Below are 15353 nucleotides of genomic sequence, written 5' to 3'. Positions count from 1 at the left end.
TGTCCATCTCTTTCTTCCAAGATTGAAAATTCTTTGACCTTGTTTGCCAATAATATACAAGTTTTCACAGGAGCTAAGGATTAGAGTACCAATACCTTCATACATTTCTCAGCATTATAAGGCTTTCACTAGGTGTTTGCTATCCTCAGAATTGGTTGAAGAATTTCCTAGAGAACTGATTAGTGCTGTTGTGTGATGTCTCTCTATGAATGCTTGATAAGTCTGAGAGAGGGTTGCAAAATATGTATTAGTCCAATTTTAAATATCTCGGAGTACATTTTGATGAACAACTCATGTAAACGAAACCAGTAAAAAAGTTGCATCTAAACTTGCACTTTTTGCTAGATTAAGGAAGTACATGACAGTTTCAAGTGCTAAACTATTGGCAAATTCATTAGTTTTACTGCATCTTGAATACTGTTGCAACGCCTGGACCAACTGTAACCAAAACTTAAAGGACACTGATAAAACAGCACAAACGAATGGCTCGACTGGTCTTGCAGGTAGACTTAGTTTAATACACCCACTGCAGTAGTGTTTAGAAGATTAAATTGAGTACCACTTGAAGAACGATAGTGATTTCAAATAAGCAAAACTATGTTTAATACTATGCAGGGTGAAGCCCCAGGTTACCTCTCAGATTTGTTCCCGAGATTTAGTTCTGTCCATTCCCATCATACTAGAAATGCATTGAACCGTGGAATCATGGTTCCACAGGCACGCACCAAAGCTGGTAAAAGAGCCTTCTCCCATCACGGTGCGTGCCTGTGGAATCAACTTCCTAATGAAGTTAAAAACTCCACCTCGAAATCTTCCTTTACATCGTCATACTGGAGGTATAGATACACCCATTTTAATATATAAGCATGAATTATATTTTTTTACTATAATATTACATTCCTGTACATTATAGTGTATATGGTGATGTGCCTTCTTCTCCCGCTCTAGCTCTCTGCTTTGTTCTTTTTACCTCAATTCATCCTTACCTTCTATCTTTCTTTCCCCTATTACTTTCTACTTGTAGCTCTGGGTTAAATCATTTTTCTCAATTTCACACACAGTTTTCTGTCATTAGATTTATACTTGAAATTTCCATCTGTTTATGTTCAGGATTTGTATTTTCTATTTGTATTGTAATATATGCTTGTATTTTGTTCTGTTTCATGTTATACAGGGCCCCCAAGTACAACAGTATTTGACTACTGATGGGGTTACCCTGTATAAATAATACCAAATAAATAAATAAATAAAATCTGTAATGAAATTTCTAAATATTTACCTTGAACCGATTCATACATAGACTTTTATCAATTTATAGAGATACCCCTGTTCTACTGTTGTACTGAAAGTGCATGTGCTCCTGATGTACTACTGCTGAAATAGAACAAACATTAATATAATTTTGTATTCAGAATTTTTCAAGAGAATTGTACTAACCTGAGTGTATTGGTCCATTAGTCTAAGCATGTATTATATTATCTTTCAGTTCTTGAAAGTGCTCTTGCTGAAAACGCTACTGGCTTTCTCTAATGCATCACACTACATTGTAACGTCTTTGCTACATCATAGTATTTTAGTATGGGTGCATTTGTGAGCATCGGTTTGATTTCCACAAGAGCCTTGATGTTAGTCTTCTTCAAGGCTCAGTCATCTTTTTAAGTCTTGGCTAGGTAGGTCAATGTTAGGGGATTGGAGCGTTTATCTGTGAGTCAATAATCAGATGGAAGAATGTCAGTGTGGAAGAGATGAGTGGAATTCAAAATTTGTTTCATGAAATAGTTGTCAGAACATAATTTCACCAAGCAAGAAAATTAAACTGATATGATTAAGGAGTCATTTGTATTTGAAAATCATTGTGTGGAGGATAGCTCAGTGATGGTCTTGTTCACATTGGGTGGTATAGGGGAAGGCGGGGTAAGTTGTGACAGTTTTTGCTTTTTGCATGTTAGAATTGATATGATTGATAATCTTGTCGAAATAAGTACCTTGCCTTGAAATTTAATTCTTCTGAAATATTTTCCACCTATATATGACTTTCTATCCCCACACTGAAAGTCATCGTGACCTTTGAAAAAAACGATGTCAAATGGCTCAACTTGCCCCATATATGGGGTAAGTTTGAGCCACCTTCTGGGGTAAGTTGAGCCACAAAAACTATGTACAAAATGTATGAGGGGAGAACCAGCATGTCAATTTTTTGTTTAAAGTCTTTTCACTTGCTAATTCTCTATAAATACTAACATCCTTTAAAAGGAAAAGAGCAGTCATGTAAATTTGCTCCTTTCAGCCAGCATTTCAATCGATTTTTATGGTTTATTTGTTTTTTAAGATACATTACCATAGGAATTACCATGGCTCAACTTGCCCCATGCTGTTTGGCTCAACTTACCCCAGTCCGGACTTAGTGCGATAATTTTGTATCCACACATTTATTATGCATCCATCATATAAAAGACTATGACAAGAATGAAGATCCATACCTGGACTAATAATGTTGTTATCATGTCTTTATTATATTTAAAGACGTGTGTGTTTATTAAGCACTTATCTATTTCACACTCTTTTTTTACTTTTTTGGCTGAAATTCATATTTTTCCCTCTAAAAAACTACTTTTTGTTTCAAAGTTGAAAACAATGTGGTGGGGTTATGGGTTAAGCTATGGGTCAACAATACATGACACCACCACAATGTCTGACTCATTCATTATTGGCCTGGGGCTGGTGGCTCAACTTGCCCCTATGCTCAACTTACCCCGCCTTCCCCTACATATAATTAAACCAGGCTTAACCCAAGTCTAAATTAGAGTTTTAAACTGCACTTCTGTGGAGTTGTGGGCTTCATATTATTTCATATTTGTGGTAATTGTATCAATTTATTTATTAAGATTCATTATTTTTGTATTTTCCTTTTCTTCCTATTTTATGACTCATTTATTGGCAGCAAGATAAGAATAGTGTTTAATTGTTGACAACTTGCACTCCATAAAAGTGTGATCTAAGTTACCCCTGGTTTAATTAAACCCTGGGTATCAGAATACAGGCCATTATGTTTACAGTATGAGACATTGTGAATCTTACATAGTGTGAATGCTTATCCACAGTGAGCTTGTGACATTGATAAACCATAGAGCTAGTGAGCTCTATGGTTAAAACTCTTATCCCTCGGATAGGATGTTAAATGGAGGCCCCGTGAAGAGGAGAGTCGCCACCTTTGCACGTTAAGAACCACTGCACTATTCTTATAAGAGTAGGGGGAAACCCCGGTGTAGTGGTCCACCTGCATTCCCCCCATTCAGTTATATCGGGAGGAGAGACCTGCAGGTCATAGTGATTCAGTTCACTTTTCGCCTCCCAGGCATAGGTGACACCAAACAAATAATAATAATAATAAAAAAACCTGTCATGTAAACTTAACCCTCCTGGTAAAACCCTGTAATGTGAACTAAAGCCTCATGGTAAAACCCTGTCATGTTAACTAAAGACTCATGGTAAAACCCTGTCATGTAAACTTAACCCTCATTGTAAATTCCTGTCATGTAAACTTAACCTTCATCGTAAAACCCTGCCATGTAAACTTAACCCTCATGGTAAAACTCTGTCATGTAAACTAAAACCTCATGGTAAAACACTGTCATGTGAACTAAAGCCTCATGGTAAAACCCTGTCATGTAAACTTAACCCTCATGGTAAAACCCTGTCATGTAAACTTGACCCTCAAATGGAAACCCTTTCATGTAAACTTAACGCTAATGGTAAAACCCTGTCATGTAAACTTAACCCTCATGGTAAAACTCTGTCATGTAAACTAAAATCTCATGGTAAAACACTGTCATGTGAGCTAAAGCCTCATGGTAAAACCCTGTCATGTAAACTTAACCCTCATGGTAAAACCCTGTCATGTAAACTTTCCCCTCAATGTGAAACCCTGTCATGTAAACTTAACCCTTATGGTAAAACCCTGTCATGTAAACTTAACCCTCAAGGTGAAACCCTGTCATATAAACTTAACCCTCATGGTAAAACCCTGTCATATAAACTTAACCCTCATGGTAAAACCCTGTCATGTAAACTTAACCCTCATGGTAAAACCCTGTCATGTAAACTTAACCCTCATGGTAAAACCCTGTCATGTAAACTTAACCCTCATGGTAAAACCCTGTCATGTAAACTTAACCCTCATGGTAAAACCCTGTCATGTAAACTTAACCCTCATGGTAAAACTCTGTCATGTAAACTTAACCCTCATGGTAAAACCCTGTCATGTAAACTTAACCCTCATGGTAAAACTCTGTCATGTAAACTTAAGCCTCATGGTAAAACCCTTATGTAAAGTAAAGCCTAGTGGTTTTTGATAAATACCTTGTTATTATCAAACTAAAACCCTTGGTTTTTATTATATTGTTACTTTAGTAACTTTTTCAATTTTAACAACTCCCATGGCCTGTTGCCCAATTAATTAAAAATGCAACTCTAAAAATCAATCGCAACTTGACTTTCAACCAATGAAATTCACGTATTTTGGACTTGCAATTGATTTTCTGAGTTTTGTTTAAACCTCTTTGTTCAATCAATTGTATATCAATGGAAATCACACAATAACTCCCTTCCTTCTTCTTTGAAGCAATCAGTTAGCCTTAGTGTTTTTAGAAACAAGTTAAAGACCGATTTGCTGAAGAAATACTTAGATCAGTAAACAAATGCCTGCTTGTTATATCTCGTCTAACTTTATAAATTGTATTCTTCCCACAATTATCTATGCAAAAATAGAGCTCTGCATATTTTTTTTTTCCTCTTGTTGAATCTTATATTCTTATAGTTTAGGTCTAATAGGATTTGTTTGCATTCTGCATTTCACTTTTCTGTTACTTTTTAGTGTATCTTTTGTAAATATGTATATCTGTACTTTGGTTAGTTACTACAATTTTTGTTTGCTTGTTCTATGATGTTTTAAATGATTGCTAATGTAAGTTTTTAATATTCTGGTGGCCTATGGTCCACAAGCTAAGCTTTTAAGTAGGTCACCACGTTTCATTTCCATCTATTCTCATGGTTGTTATATAAATGTATATTATATAAAAAATAGTGCATGTCTTATGTATATTATCCTGTAATTATTTATTTTTTGTTCTTTGCTATTTGCTTGTATCACATTGATTTACTGTTGTTGTTGTTGTTTGATATCGGATTTGAAACGAAAATAAAGATTCATTCAATATACATGTATCTGTGAAAGGTCTGAAATAGGTTTAATTGGTGTAGCTTTATCAAAGGGCATAAAGGAAAATGAGATATACGATGGGGGTCATTAAAAGAATAATAGAGAGCAGAAGCTGTTGTGTGGGGGTATGTATTAGAATGATGGAAAGGACAGAAATGATTAGGTGTTGAGAGACATTGGAAACATTAAAGGTGATTAGACTCAGACCTCCCTGTTATATACAATTATTTCTTCTTCCCTTTTCTTCTTTCCCCTGTAGTGTTTATTTCTTCCCAGACTTTCTCTCTTTCATCTTATCTGTTTCTGACAGTTGCCGTAAGGAATCTTTTCTCTTTTTTTTATTCCTGAAAAGTTTTGGGATCCCTCAAGCACAATCCACGTCAGTTGGTCCTATGTATATTAATTACAATTTAACCGGGCTGCCGCTCCTATTTTTAAATGATACAACAAAAATGGCAAGAAATTAAATGGCCTAAAATAAGTTTACACAGTTATCAACATTTATAATGTAATCACTTTGTTCATTATCACTCTTAAGTTTACGTTATTATTTACAATCTTCACTGTACAGCACAAAATACACTTATTATTACACTTGGTATTTTCCTGGGATTTTTTTAAATAAGAGAAACTATTCAAGTTTCTGTTTGTGGTAACTCCCGTAGGAACTCGGCAGGACAGCATTTTGCTGGTAAACGCCAAGCTGGTATATAACCAATTAACTTGGAAACATTTTACGTCTAGGTTAATCAGTCATAGTGGCTGACGTAATAGACGACAGGTATCACTTTAGGGCCTTTTTATCAAAGTGGCAGAGTTGGGATTCGAACTCACAACCTTGCGATTATGAGTCCAATGCTCTAACCACTGGACCACACGACCCAGGTTCTATTTGATCTTTCTGTTAATTCATTTAATTTTACTCAGAGTGTAAGTCGGAAAGCTATAGTATTTCCGTGCATTGATTTGCAATAGCATGGAATATGAAAAGACGGATCTTTCATAAAATATTAAATAAGTTATATGTGTATAACTGTCTGATATGGAATGTATTGTCTATTCCATGATAATATCCATGTTAACTTTTTTTTTTACTTTAGAATTTGGATTAAAAATTTGTTCTGTTTCAGGCACGTATCCAGGATTTTGCACCCGGGGGGGGGGGCGACCTAATTTGGGCGCCCCTGTGAACTTTTTTTTTTTAAATGCGCCCTCCCGCCAAGCAATCATGTGCCTTAAATGGATGTCGGATTATCTTATTTCATGATCACATGAATAAAGGCAATCGAAGGTCACTTTATTTAATATGTTAATGAAAAAAAATATCCATGAATATGTTGTAATATCACCACTTTGAAAAGAATAAATACGTCCACAAAGCAAAGAATTTTAAGTACTTTCAGGGTTTAAATTTTCATTAGAGTGATAGGCCCTATACCAAAATTATGTGTGCGGGAGCTATAATTTCTTTACCAGGGGCGACTCCAGCTTTCGCAAAAAGTGGGGGAGGGGGTATTTAAATATATGTTTCGCGATCAGACATTCTAAGCACATTTTGCAACCGTGAACATGATATAAACAATTTATGCGAGCTGAAATTTTTTGATATTCTAATCTAAAATCTTGACATTCTAAGCACTTTCGGTAATCATGAACAGGATAGTCATCTAACTTAGCAACTGAATATTTTTTAGATTCTGTCTTTTAATTTGGACATCCTAGGTACTTTCTTTAATCATGAACAGGATGGGCATCTGATTGACTAGGCGCGTAGCCAGGGGGGGCGGTCGCCCTCCCCCCCAAAAAAAATCAATAAATAGAAAGAAGAAATAAACAATACATATTGTATATATGTATTGTTTATTTCTTTATTCTATCTTATTTTTATTCATAAAATGTACATATGAAAGGGGGCCTTCACCCTACAAGCTCTGCTTTTTAGTTGGTCTCCTTCTCTTTCGATTTCATAGTGTTATTGTATTATAGAAATGATTTATATGTTATATTTTGTAAATATGTGTATTAAAACATCATTGTAAATGGAAAAATATTGAAAGAGAAAATAAATGAATTGAATTGAATTGAAAAAAAGTGGAAAATGAGAAATAGAAAAAGCGAAAGGAGAAACTTTTGCTTCCGCGCTTTGCGCGGGAAAAATATCAAAATCGCCTTTCCCTTTTGTTTCCCCACACTTTTTTTCTACTCTGTTTTTCCCCTTCCTGCCTGTGGGAATCGTATATTCTTGCCAGAAATTATAAACTACATGGGTGTAAAGAGTATGGAAAATATTTTATTTTTAAATTGCCTTGACACAAATTGTCGGCTCTTCTGTTCGGAGCTTTGTCAGCAAGTACTTTTTGGCAAAGTATATCTACTCAAATGGGGAGGCATTCAATTTGTTCCGTGCTTTATGCTAAAGTATATACGATATGAAACTTTATTCTATATCGCTGCACATATCCATATCCTGTCTTGTTTTGTGCCATTGATTAAAAATTTTAATGTCACTGAAGAAGGACCTATTTCTTTCTTGCATATACCCAGGGGCGGATCCAGCTTTCGCCAATAGGGGGGGGGGGCGCCGAAAAATATTTTCGTCATTTTTTTTTCTTGATTGGCCGCTATAATCTGATTTTTTTGGGGGGGTTTCAGGGGGTAGTCCTGACTAGAGACTGAAATTTTAAGTATATGTTAGTTTTTTATTGTTATAAACAAGATAATGTATCTCATGTGGTCGTAATATATAATGCGAGCGCGAAGCGCGAGCTAAAATTCTTTGATATTTTATGTCCTTAGAACTGAAGATTCTGAGCAGTTTTTATAATCATGAACAAAGATAAGTATCCAACTAAACAATGCAAGCGCGAAGCGCGAGCCGAAATTTTATTATAGTAACGTGAAAAGGTACTCAATTAGAACTGTTTTTAATAATTAATGAAGAGGATACAAGTATCACCAATTAAATAATGAGAGTGCGAAGCGCGAGCTCAAAATTTTTGATATTCCGATCTGAAAACTAAACAGTCTAAGCGCGTTTTTATTTAAATAAAGAACAAGCTGTGTGTCTCAAACCATTAAATGCGAGCGCGAAGCACGAGCTTAATTGTTTTATATACTGACATGATAAAGGAGCATTTTGACAAATTTTGGAAAGAATTTCCAAAGAGAATATGTATCTCACAAGTCAAACAATGCGAGCGCGCAGCGCGAGCTGAAAATTTTGATATAACAATTTGTGTAAATCAAACAAAATAATGACAGCTTGATGTGCAAGCTAAAATAATGTGTGCACATTAATTTCAGAACTTGATATATGAAGTGTCATTTAATCCTCTTGCATGGGATTCATTACACAGGCAATGCGAGCGCGAAGCGTGAGCGAAAATTCTTATATAAAGTCTATTTTCCAATTCTTTCCCCTCACCTTTCTCTTGTTTCCTTTCGGGGTCGGGCCTGCCGTTACGAGGATGTAAGTTACACATCATGGGTATAATACCTCTTTCTTACTTTTCTTTGTTTTTCGTAGTTTCTATCAAGATAAAGTACACTTTTTTCTGCAGGTTGTCAAAAAATAGGGGGGCCGGGGCCGGCTCGGCCCCTCCTGGATCCGCGCCTGTATACCCGTCTTCTACTCTGTTTTGTGACTTGGGTTAACTTGAGTTCACTAAACTTAAATAAAATCTGATGTGACCAAGATATGCATTATACCACTTCTGTTCTCAGTTTTTTTAAACGTTTTAGCTTCCGCGATTCGCGCGGTAAGAGGAATTATTTCAAATTCTCCAATCTTATTTTCAACCTTCAAGCTCATAATTTTTTTTACAGCAAGTTTTTTTTTATCACAGCAATTCTTGAATTCGAGTTGATAAGGGTATTAGAGACGCTACAAAACGGCCTTCTTTTTATTTGAATTTGATGAGATATCCAGAACTTCGCGCTCCGCGAGGGAGGGGGACCTACCCCCTCCCTGCACCCTCTTCCCTATTATATTATATTATTATTATTATTATTATATTATTATATCATTATTCCCTATTATATAGAGAACGCGCTTCGTGCGCTCTTCAAGTGTTGGCACCTGTTGGCACGCTTCGCTTGCACTTACCGCCCCCTCCAAAATTAAATCCTGGCTACGCGGTTGTGATTGACAGATGCGAGCACGAAGCGCGCGAAGTGAAAATTTTTGATATTCAGAGCAAGAACTTGTCCTTCTAAGCACAATTCAGGGGCCGCGGAAGCGGGGAGTCTAAACAATTGATGCGAATCGCGAGATGAAATTTGTTCATATTCTGATTTAAAATTTGGACATTCGAGTGAGCATTTTTGGTAATCATGAACAGGCTGAGTATCTAACAAAACATTTAATGCGAGTGCGAAGCGCGAGCTGAAAATTTATGATCTCTGGACCCGAAGTTGACCTAAAATTTGGACTTTCCAAGCACTTTTGGTTATCATGAACAGGAGAGGCATCAAAACTAAGCATTAGTTTTGATGCGAGCAAACTTGACTTAGGCGCCCCCGATCAAACATCAAATTGGAGCCCCAAAGGTCGAATGTAAATTTGGCAACACCTCCTTTAAGTTTTAACATGAAATTATCGAACCAGCAGCGGCGTTCCCAGGATTTTCCAACAGGGGGGGAAATTTTGTGGAGGATATTTCGTCCGCGAGAAAATTTGACAAGACCCCCCAAAAGGGGGGGGGGGGTCTTCAACCGCAAATAATGGACATTTCGGAGTAGAAAAAAAATTGACAAGCAAAAAAAAGTCTTCTAGTTCAAAACGTCGGTTTTATTTGCATTTTACCATTACAAATTATTGAAAAGGGGGGACGTTCCCTGGATCAGTTGTGACTCGTGAGGGGGGCAGGGATATGTCCTCTGCATGAGTTGTGACTCGTCAGGGGATAGTCTGCCCCCCCCCCTTTAGGTACGCTAGTGCGCCCCAGGGCAAACATCAACTTGGCGCCCCTATATCGAGCATCAATTCGGCACCCTTATGTCGAACATCAATTCGGCGCCTCCTTGGTTGAACATCAATTCGGCGCCCACCCCCCCCCCCCCTCTATGTAGAACATTAATTCGGCGCCCCTATGTCGAACACCAATTCGGCGCCCCCTAGGTTGAACATCAATTCTTCCCCCTTCTATCTTTCCCCTTTTTTCTTGTTTTTTCCTCCTTTTTTCTACGCCTTTTTCTTTCTTTTTTCTCTCTCTCCTTTCTTCCTCTTTTTGGCGCCCCTTTTCGCATACCCGGGGGGTCCTGGCCCCGAAGGCCCACCCCCTTCGGAATACTCGCATGTGTTTGTTTTTACAAATATAATAATAATAAAACACCCCTTCTCCATCGGTAGAGCTCGCTTCGCTAAATGTTAGATAAGGCATACTGACATGTATGCCCACAATTTCCTAACTGTTTTCTTAAACGGAAAAGTAAATGACGCTGAAGGCGCCATCATATCACGGGACGCGGGTACGGGAATGACGGCCCCTTAAGCTGGACGTCATGTTCACCATGCTTCGCGGGGCTTGAGAAATTTTCGACGACGTGTTTATTCGATACAATGTTATGGAAATGGCCTATTACAATTATGTGTAGGTGGGAGACTATATACTGATCTGGCCAAGCAGATATGTCTCTAATATTATGCGAGAAAGCGTAGCGACTGTGCAAAAAATATATAAATACTTGAAAATATTTTTCATGATGGGTGTTATCCACATGGATGTGGATAACACCCATCAGGCCCCGATTTATGTTAGACGTGTACGAGGGCATGTGTTTTCACGAAAAGGGGCAATTTCAATTCATTTCAATTTTATTCAAAATTAAAAACATTTACAACTTAAAAAAGAATAAAGACATATCTAATAAAATGTGAAGGAAGGCTGGAAGATCCAGGGAATATTGGAGTCTTATGAGATGCCGCCACCAATATACAAACAATTAAAACTAAGTAATATACAAGAACATCATGAAAAAACCAGCATATTTCAATTAAATAATACGATGATACGGAAGCCTTACAAATCTGTATAAGAGCGTATGATGGTTTGATCATGAAGGTCTTGGGGATCGGAAGGTGGAACTAGTGGCGTAACAACGGGGGGGGCATGGGGCACGTGCCCCCCCCCCCCCCCGCCCCAATCGGCCGGTCAAAAAAAAACGGGGGAAAGGAGAAAAAGAGGGAGAAAGGAAAAGAAACGTAATGGGAAAGAATAGATTATTGTTCTATATAATGTTATATCATAATTATTTTATTATAATTGTTATGTTACTGTATATTACATAAGAAACAATTTTTTCATAACATGAAAATTAAATTGCTCAGGGCCTATGTCTTTATTGTTCCTGGTGCTCGCATTGTCTGTTTAACTAGATATAATAGATCAAATATTTTTTTTCGGAACACTATAGTTTTCAAATATATTTGAGAGACATGGCGTCCCAATCAAATCAATATACACCAAATATATTTCCTCGCACTTTATTATTGTTTTATGTAGTGGTATAATGCTTCTTTTTCATGACTAATTATAATGATTGTCCAAATTTAAGGTCTTAACATAAAACAGTTCCTGTCCGTGCTTACGTTGACATTAGTGGACTGGTGAGATATGTCTGCTCTTCATGAATTCCTAACAAATCTGTCCTTAAAATGACCCTTTTACTGACCTGAATATACCAAATTTTCAGCTCGCGCTTCGCGCTCGCATCATTTGGTTAGTGAAATACGTATGGTCTTGGTGAATTCCTACATACAAGCATTGGAATGCCCCTATTCAGGTCTGAATTTCTTAAATTTTCAGCTCGCGCTTCGCGCTCGCAATATTTGATTAGTGAGATGGGTGTGATAATCACGATTTCAATGACTACAAAAAATGTTCATGACTTAGACGACTATGGTGAGACATGTATACTCAGATTCCTTGAAAATAGTTCTTAAAATGTCCCTTGTTTGGAGTCAATAAATACAAAAATTTCAGCTCGCGCATCGCGCTCGCATCATTTGATTAAAGAAATACGTATGTATGGTATTTGTGAATTCCTACAAACAAGTCATAAAATGCCCCTCTTCAGGTCTGAATTTCCTAAATTTTCAGCTCGTGCTCACAATATTTGATTAGTGAGATGCGCATGTTAATCATGATTACAATGACGACAAGTGCTTAGACTACAAGTGTGCTTAGATGTAATTCTAACAAAATCAGCAAGCGCTTGGCACTCATATTAAATGACTATGGTGAAATATGTATACTCTTTATTGATTCCTAAAATATAGTCCTTAAAATGTCCCCTTTTAGGTCTGAATATCAAAGATTTTCAGCTCGCTCTTCGCGCTCACATTATTTGATCGATGAGATACATTTACATTCCGTTTATTGGCAGTGTCCTTAAAATGTCTCTATTAGGCATGTTAGGTCAGTATTCCTGGCAACCGAGCGCGCTCACTAAGTGTTTTTTACTGGTGCCCACCCCCCCCCCCCATGTCGTGACCCACGGTACGCCACTGGGTGGAACTAACGTGGTATCGGAGTGCACATCTTGGGGAGGTGGAACTAAGGTTTGAAAATCAGCTGTTGAAAGCAGAAGAAGGGGTACAAATTTTGTTTTGTTTGCCAGTGAGTCGGAGCTCCTCTACATCCATTGCAATATTGCATATTGAGTAATTGGTGGAAGAAGCCGAACCAACATTGCAATGACTAAAGTCTGGGGATAAAATTTATAGCATTATATATCATGAATAGAATGTTTCGAAAAAAAATCTTAATTTATATTAAACACTAAAACATTTTCAAACCTTTTTACAGACTCCATTTGCAGGTTCATGCCAATTTGATTTCGAATCACTAAAAGCACCAACGAATTTTTAAGATTGTACCACTTCTATAATTTGTTATTCATGTTTATATTCATATCGTTATCATTATTTTTTGTGTAATTATAACTAATACTGACGACACTAGTGCTTTCATGAGCAATGATCAATACATTGTATTGATCATTGCTCATGAAAACAATAATGTCGTCAGTACTAGGAATAAACTGCAACTTGTATAATATTCATTTTAAGAAAAAGAAGTAGTCCCAGAATATATCTCTGGGGCACTTCACATCTGTTTAATTCAGACTTGGTATTATTTACAATGGCCGATTGTTTCGATCTGCTAATAACATTTAGGGCAATTTAAAAAATAGGTATCTCCGACCCCCTATATGTTGGCACCTTCATAAAATGTTTTGTCTTTGATTTTTTTTTCGACAGTCTGTAATGTTCTCTAAAGTTGACCATAACTTAACAAACAAAATAGAGTGAGCGAGCAAATCGAAAGCTTTACTTAAATTTTAAAACAAACCATTGTGAGTATTTTATTCCTAAAAAAACATGGCGAGTGTGTCCAAATTTTCTTCATAAAAGTCCCGAGCGAGGAAGAGACATTTGTTTATACCTTTTCATAAGAACCATAATTTGTTAATAAGAATAACATCTATGGGCCTATATTTCACTCCGCCTTTCCCCTTTCTTTTCTCCTTTTCTTTTTGTTCTTGATCGCAAAGTTAACCTTTGGTGGAAATGAAATTTTACCTTCATTTCCCATTTCTTTTTGCCTCTTTCTTGTCATAAATTCGGCCGGCCCATTCCATTTGGCCACCCCTAATACATTTTCTCTTTCTCTCTCATTGATTAGTATTTCAGGATGATTACGTTTCTTTCTCATTTTTTCCTTCCCTTTTGCCTCTAATTAATTTATCATTTTCTCTTTTCCCAATTTTTAAACAACGTTCCCCGCAAATCCGCCAAGGGGTGAGTGGGGGGGAAGGGGGGGGGGTGAAGCCCGGTCCGTCTGTTACGCCACTGCATATTGTTCTGTTCTGCATAAGAAGAATTGTAAGAGAAATATCCATTGATTGAGATATTTTTTGTCTTAGGAAGTTAATTGCAAGAATGTCTTAGTTAAGCTTCGGTATGTAGGCATGAGGCACTGTAATGTTTGATATTTCTGAAATGTACAAAGATATATACAATAAAGACTGCTAGCAGCAATGGAAAGGACAATATATAGGAGTAGCTATTTTGTTTACATTGTTACTTTGTTACTTTTACTGACGTTATTCAAGCAGGGGCGTAACAGAGGTCGATCGATCGCCGGGGGGGGGGGCAGGCCGGGGCAAGAGCCAAACTTTCCCGTTCATATTGGTATGAATAGGCGTAGGCCTAATGGTGTAATGAGGTGAAAATTTTGAGAGGGCCAGAATGATATTGCATATCGGGCGGAATTATACGGGCAGTGCTATGAGGTTGGCCGGCTCCGGGGCGGAGCCCCCGGAACTCCTTCCAAAAGCCATTTTAAACCTCGCAGACTGCCGCTATTTCCCCCCGCGCGCGGCGGTATATGTCAATGTAGGGAGTTTCAGTTCTTCTTCCTCCTAGAAGATCAATCAATCAATCAATCAATCAATCAAAATCAATCAATCAATCAATCAATCAATCAATCAATCAATCAATCAATCTATCTTTGTTCGTATAGAAGTTTCTTTTGCCTCAGGTACCAATAAATAGTGGCCCTTCTCTGTACTTTTTCTAATGCATGAATATGTTTCTTCAAGTATATATACGACATGTGTATACTCTAAATTTGGTCTGATCAAAGCCTTATCTTATCGTATAGTAAGGACTGCGTAAATAAACAAAATATTCGTCTTATCAGATACATTAATCTATTTGGTTTTTGCAATTGACGTTGAAAAAAATATTATAGGCCTAAAAAGAATTAGAAAAGGAAAGGAAATGAAAGTAAAAAATATGAAATATGTTAATTTTTTACTGTTCTGTTACATTTTATATAAAAAAGAAAGAAAAAAACCGTATAGAAACTTTCCCGATTAGGCTTAATGTCTTGTTCTCTCAATTTTAAAATGAATACAGAATTCAGTCCATACATTTTGGGTATCCCGTTTCGTACAATAATATACAACAGCTTTTCCAATTAAATTTTCATACTGATAATAAATATTTTCTAAACTTGAATCTAGAAGCTGCAAGGAATGGGAACTAAAAAGAGAGACTTTTAAATTACCGTAGTTTTTCCAGTGTAGCCTGCTGCGCTGCACGGCGTTTATTGCGACCTCTGTTGGG

This window comes from Lytechinus variegatus, chromosome 9 (genome assembly GCF_018143015.1).
Source record: "Lytechinus variegatus isolate NC3 chromosome 9, Lvar_3.0, whole genome shotgun sequence".
NCBI lineage: Eukaryota > Metazoa > Echinodermata > Echinoidea > Temnopleuroida > Toxopneustidae > Lytechinus > Lytechinus variegatus.
The sequence above is the reverse complement of the archived record's forward strand: the minus strand, read 5'-3'. Positions refer to the sequence as shown.